Below are 6,500 nucleotides of genomic sequence, written 5' to 3'. Positions count from 1 at the left end.
TCATAAAAAAAATCTCGCTTCTACTGTATTTTGAGCAAGTCTGTTACACCATCTGTACAGCCTACCTTCACTGCCCTCCAATTAACAAGACTCACCCGGTGCATATAGAAAATATTTTCTTTCATAAAAAAATAAAAAAGGTCATAAAAAAATAAAAAAGGAAGAAAAAGAATATAAAAAACTACGTATATCTGTCGCTCCCTTTTTCTGGATTTCCACCCTGTTGTGTTTTGTGAAAAGAGGAACGCGTTGAGTGACGAGTGATCTTTTGGAGCTGGTGTTAAGAGGGCTCAAATAAAGAGAGAGAGAGAGAGAGAGAGAGAGAGAGAGAGAGAGAGAGAGTGAGAATTCGTCCAAGAACTCTCTCTCTCTCTCTCTCTCTCTCTCTCTCTCTCTCTCTCTCTCTCTCTTTCTTATTTTTTTTTCATTTCTTTAATTTTCATGAATTCGTCCAAGATGCATTAGCAACTCTCACGGATGCCTCACACTGAGGGACTTGGGGGAACCCAAACATAGAATAAGGCAATAAAGGCTCTCTCTCTCTCTCTCTCTCTCTCTCTCTCTCTCTCTCTCTCTCTCTCATAAATATAATCTTATTGGTTGGTTACATCACTTAAGAGCATGACAGTTAATTTTTCTTTGTCGTTCTCGCGCCTGTGTTATTACTTGTGTACGCGACCCGTCAAAAAGAACGGCTAAATATTTAGATATGCACGCACAAACGTACACACACATTCAATCCTTCCCACCGCCTCGCCCTTCCCTAACTACAACATGGCAGTTGAGGTTTGGCAGTTGAGGTTTTCTAGTTTACTTCTCAGGGTACCCCCTTCCTCCATGGTATGGCTACTCTCTTCCCCCCTACCCGTGGGACGGGTAGAGACCGAGTGGTTATACGTCTGGCAATGCCACTCGGCATATATTATATATATATATATATAATATATATATATATATATATATATAATGTGTGTGCGTATGTGTTCGGAATATATATATATTATATATATATATATATATATCCTGGCACTTGCTCTATTATACAGGGGAGATGATATTATATAGAACTTTTTTACAATTAATTTCATTGTGAACATATAGCTCCTTACTTGATAAAACAATATTAAAAAAAGGAAAAAAAAAAACAAGAATTCTCGCTTCTGCTGTATTTTAAGCGAGTCTGTTACACCATCTGTACAGCCTACCTTCACTCTCCTCCAATTAACAAGACTCACCGATGCATATAGAAAATATTTTCTTTCATATAAAAATAAAAAAGAAAGAAAAAGAATATAAAAAACTACGTATATCTATTGCTCCCTTTTTCTGGATTTCCACCCTGTTGTGTTTTGTGAAAAGAGGAACTCGTTGGGTGACGAGTGATCTTTTGGAGCTGGTGTTAAGAGGGCTCAAATAAAGAGAGAGAGAGAGAGAGAGAGAGAGAGAGAGAGAGAGAGAGAGAGAGAGAATGAATTCGTCCAAGATCTCTCTCTCTCTCTCTCTCTCTCTCTCTCTCGTAGGGTGAGTTGATGTAACCCGTTCTTTCTCTTTCTCTCTAGCTATTACATGTACAGGTGAGTAATTGATGTCACCTCTCTCTCTCTCTCTCTCTCTCTCTCTCTCTCTCTCTCTCTCATTTTTATCATTTCTTTAATTTTCATGAATTCGTCCAAGATCTCTCTCTCTCTCTCTCTCTCTCTCTCTCTCTCTCTCTCTCCTTTTTACATTTTAATTTTCATGAATTCGTCCAAGATCTCTCTCTCTCTCTCTCTCTCTCTCTCTCTCCCTCTCATTTTTCCCATTTTCATGAATTCGTCCAAGTTTCTCTCTCTCTCTCTCTCTCTCTCTCTCTCTCTCATTTTTCCCATTTTCATGAATTCGTCCAAGTCTCTCTCTCTCTCTCTCTCTCTCTCTCTCTCTCTCTCATTTTTTCATTTCTTTAATTTTCATGAATTCGTCCAAGATCTCTCTCTCTCTCTCTCTCTCTCTCTCTCTCTCTCTCTCGCTCTCATTTTTTCATTTCTGTAATTTTCATGAATTCGTCCAAGATCATTCTCTCTCTCTCTCTCTCTCTCTCTCTCTCTCTCTCTCTCTCCACCAGCAGGCTTATATACATAAATTTTCATAGTCCAAATGTTCCTGTTATCAATGGAGGTGTTTTACATAAGGGATATAAAATCTATCCTCTACTTCGAGGGAGAGTCAGTTGGTCAAGACGTATATCTCCATTATCCACCAATTGAGTTACGTGAGACCTTTTTTTTTTCTTTTTCTTTTTTTCCACATAAATAAAGAGAAGAAGAAGAAATAATACATATCTCGGTCGCTTCCAGGTCCTGGATTTCCACGCTGTTACGTTTTAAGAAAAGAGTAACTTGTCGGGGGGAAGAGGGGGCGGGGAGTAAAATTTGAAGATGGGTGTTTTGAGAGAGAGAGAGAGAGAGAGAGAGAGAGAGAGAGAGAGAGAGAGAGAGAGAGAGTTTAGGGTTTGTTATCATATAAGATAAAGTGAAAAAAAGTCATTTTTTATACAGTAGGAGGAGAGTCAAACCATAACTTCAATTTTTATAATGTATTTAATTATATATATATATATATATATATATATATATATAGTATATATATACATATATATGTATTTATATGCATATATATAAGTATGTACTGTATATATATATATATATATATATATATATATATATATATATATATATATATATATTCACATAGCTTACATTTTAATTCATAAGAGCCATAACTCGTATATCCTCCAACACCGTTCCATTTTATATTTCATATGTCTTCTATTCTCTTCCATATTCGAAAATGGTTATCATTTCAAATGATTCAATTTTGTTTTTCGCCTTTTAGACATATATTTTCCTCTTTTCCTCTCGGGTAAATATTCTAACGATCTCAATTCCAGCCTTTTTTGGTTTCATCTCTTTCTGTGTAACTAAATATATTAATGAATGATGGAAATATTTTGCCCTTTTTCTGTTCTCTCCTCGTCTGGGTTTGTTTTCTCTACTCGTCTACCGACACATAACGGAACTAGAGGGGCACTCAGTAGAGCGCAGACCTCCGCCGCGGCAACTTATTAATCGACCTCATGCTTGGCCGTGACCTTGACCTTTGATCTTGACTTTCCATAATTTAATAATTTCCAGCTTTTTTCATAACAGTTAATCCCTGTAAGTTTCATTACTCTACGATTAAAATTGTAGCCAGGAAGCTGTTCACAAACACACTCACACACACACACACACACACACACACAAACCGGGGTAAAATATAAAATTCTTATTATTGACAGTTTAAACTCGTCTTCACAGACCTCATCCTTAATTCTGTATCTGTATCTGTAGTTGAAGGGTTATAAAATGACCTATACTCAATTATTTTTAATGAGGCGCATTTGCACTGACTCGCAGCGGTGCCCTTTTAGCTCGGAAAAGGTTTCCTGATCGCTGATTGGTTAGCGTCATCTTGTCCAACCAATCAGCGACCGGGAAACTTTTCCGAGCTAAAAGGGCACCCCTGCGAGTCGGTGCAAATCTGCCTCACTAAATAGAATTGACTACAGTAAATCATGCTCATTGCATGTCACTTTCCATCTCACGGTGAAGGATCCCGACGCTGGATGCATCCCAGGCAGATTTACAGAGGAAAGAGAGGAAAGGGCCCTTGAATATAAAAGGACTTGGTGACGCGGAGGACACTGATCTAATTGAATAGGACTGCTGGGCCTTCATTGAGATTTGCATCAGGATGAATTGCTCGCAAGGGCTTCTTACATTTTCATCTTTCTCTTATGCTTTATTCAGAAAGTTTACTTCTTTTTTTATGTTGATGAAATTGTCGTTGATAATATCATAAATGTCTGTTTTAAATTTTTGTTTTTCAAATAGTGGTCGGTGGGATGGGATGGGCCAAGAATATAAGCGCAGGAGAGCTAGAAGAAGGACACTTATTTATTATTATTATTATTATTATTATTATTATTATTTGCTAAGCTACGCCCCTAATAATAAGAATAGTTTATTATTATTATTATTATCATTATTATTATTATTATTATTATTATTATTATTATTATTATTATTACGTGCTAAGCTACAACCCTAGTCGGAAAAGCAGGATATGCTATAAGCCCAGGGTCTCCAACAGGGAAAGTAACCCAGTGAGGAAAGGAAACGAGGAAAAATAGACTCTATTAAAAACAGTAACAACATTAAAATAAACTTTTGATGGGCGAACTCCATAACTGGGAGATGGAGAAGACTTTATGACGAATTTGTGTAGAGTTCAGATTCTTGAATTAATTTTCATGAAAAACAGAAAAAGTTGAAGAAAAGAAGGCCACTGAACAGATATGAGTTGGGACAAAGACCTGCAGTATAGGTGCAGGTCGTGGTTGGGTCTTACCTCAGAGTTCGATATAATGAAGATGGACATTCCCTGTTGGAGTCCTTGGGCTTATAGCATCTTGCTTTTCCAACTAGGGTTGTAGCTTAGCTAGTAACAACCACAACAACAACAACAACAATAATAATAATAATAATAATAATAATCTTTATTTACTTTCCTCACTAGGTTATTTTCCCTGTTGGAGCCCTCGGGCTTATAGCATCTTGCTTTTTCAACTAGGGTTGTAGCTTAGCTAGTAGTAGTAGTAATAATAATAATAATAATAATAATAATAATGTACGTCCTGTAGAGGTGAAATGGATCTATTTATTTCCTTTGGGCAAACTTATCAACGATCAAAACAGGAACTGTAGAAATTTTACCAAAGAAAAATGTGTTTAAAGTAGCACTAATGAGAAAATCATTGGATTAAAGTTTAAAATTGCCTCAAGAGTGACATAGGCAGAGAGGTAGGTCAAAGAAAACAATCGCATAAACATATTTGGTGCCAAAGCCTCCAACCTTCCATAGATATGACTCGGGGGGGACCAGGCAATGGCTACTAATGGGTTGTTGTGGCCTAATTGGTAACGTCCTTTGCTTGGTGATCGCCAGACTGGGGTTCGAGTCCCGCTCAAGCTCGTTAGTTTCTTTGGTTGCTGCAGCCTCACCATCATTGTGAGCTAAGGATGTGGGTTGTTTTGGGGAGCCTATAGGTCTATCTGCTGAATCATCAGCAGTCATTACCTGGCCCTCCCAGGTCCTAGGTTGGGTAGAGAGGTGGCTTGGGTGCTGATCATATGTAGAGTATATATGGTCAATCTTTGATGCTTTGTCTTGCTTGATAGGGCAATGCCACTGTCCCTTACCTCTGCCATTTAAGTGTGGATTTTTAACCTTTTAACTGGTAGACTTATATCATCCCAACCCCTGATTCAATTCTCCCCAGAAACGAGATTAAATCTGATCTCAAAATTTTAGATTTTTATTGTCTGACATTCTCAAATAATACAATTTAAAGAGAATAAATAAAAAAAATCTGACAAATGCTACATGCAACTCACGAACTTTCAGATTTATTTTTGTATTTTGAATAGGAAAAAGAAATAATTGAGGAAAAAAATCCTTTTTCAACCGGCTGTCAAACGTAAGAGCCGGATTCTTTATTCCCCCAAAGAAAAGAATGTCAAATCATCGTGCAAAGGCAACCTGTGAACATTCGATACGATATCGCTTGTTAACCTTTGACAGTCCGAATTTATTTTGGGAGGATTTTGGTGTCTGGGCTGTGTTGGTTCCTTTTTCTTTGTCCTCCAATAGTGTTTGCTGATTTTTATTCAAATTTAATTGGGGTTGAATTTGCTATATATCTTTTTTTCGCAATTTGTTCATGTGCTGCTTCTTTTGAAATTCATCAAAATGTTTATTTTTTATAAACAAGAGTGATGACCATCATATGAATTATTCTGTTTCTAGGATATTTATATTTAAATGTTTGGTGTGTTTGAAGGATTAAATATGCTAGGAGTAGCCTAATTAGGATATGATTAAGGTAAATATATTTCAAGAGATTCCTGGAGTGCCATACGTGGATGAAATCATGGTGAGGGGCAGATGGAAATGGTTTGAGCATGTTCTTCCCACTCCCCAAGAGAGATTAGTTCACCAAATTTTCAACTGGGCTCCACAAGGCACTAGAAGAGTTGGGAGACCCAGGCCTACATGGCTGAGGACTATGAAGCGTGAAGTGGGAGATGATGAATGGAGGAGTATTGATTTAAAAACTCAAGATAGAGACGACTGGCGAAATCTAACCGAGGCTCTTTGTGTCATTAGGCGTAGGAGGAGTTGATGATGAAATATATTTTTCATAATTAAATTGGAATAGGAATTTCTGTATCAAACCAGATAAAATAGTTTTTAAACATTTTTATTAATTAAACAAATGCCAGTTTGTATAATTTTCCTTCGCAGTTATTTGTATGATGGAGTTAGAAAAGAATTCTGGCTGATATTTTTTGTTATGGTTCCTACAATTGCTCACTATGCAAAATAAGTTTGCGGGCACTCTTTCGCATTTTAAATAGTTG

The 6,500-nt window shown here is 36.9% G+C and overlaps 1 long non-coding RNA gene across 1 annotated transcript in view; it reads right to left on the bottom strand.

Annotated features, from left to right (window-relative positions):
- The window catches only part of LOC137648491 (uncharacterized), a 47,958-nt gene that overhangs the window by 8,634 nt on the left and 32,824 nt on the right, over positions 1–6,500 (bottom strand). The window lies entirely within an intron of this gene.

The sequence above is a fragment of the Palaemon carinicauda genome, chromosome 10 (genome assembly GCF_036898095.1).
Source record: "Palaemon carinicauda isolate YSFRI2023 chromosome 10, ASM3689809v2, whole genome shotgun sequence".
Taxonomy (NCBI): Eukaryota; Metazoa; Arthropoda; class Malacostraca; order Decapoda; family Palaemonidae; genus Palaemon; species Palaemon carinicauda.
The sequence above is the reverse complement of the archived record's forward strand: the minus strand, read 5'-3'. Positions and strand labels throughout refer to the sequence as shown.